We start from the raw sequence: 383 nt of genomic DNA, 5'->3' as shown, positions 1-383 counted from the left end.
GATTTACTTGAARTCTCCAAAGATTACTTTCAATTTAATGAATAACCTGCCTTTATCTCTAATTTTTGTCTATCCATCACAATGTTAACAAACAGCTGAGGCAAATGGTCTCATGAGATTCTTCTGTTGGCTTTGGACAGACCCAAGCGTTTAGGGCCCCATTTTATGAGGGATAAATTTTCCTTTGGATCCATTTATCAGTTCATTTATAAAGTACTAAAGTATCTTTTCAAGATTAGACTGTAGCCAAGATCTTGATCTTTATGAGTCACCATCTGGATATCAAATTTGTACATAATACTTAATTTTTTTAATACAAAAAAAACCTGTGAAAGTTTTCTTGTTTTGTTTTTGTTGACTTTYTAAGTTGATCACTAGATTAC

Source organism: Malurus melanocephalus, unplaced genomic scaffold (assembly GCF_030028575.1).
Source record: "Malurus melanocephalus ecotype Western Australia unplaced genomic scaffold, MMel_1.1 scaffold_109, whole genome shotgun sequence".
NCBI lineage: Eukaryota > Metazoa > Chordata > Aves > Passeriformes > Maluridae > Malurus > Malurus melanocephalus.
The sequence above is the reverse complement of the archived record's forward strand: the minus strand, read 5'-3'. Positions refer to the sequence as shown.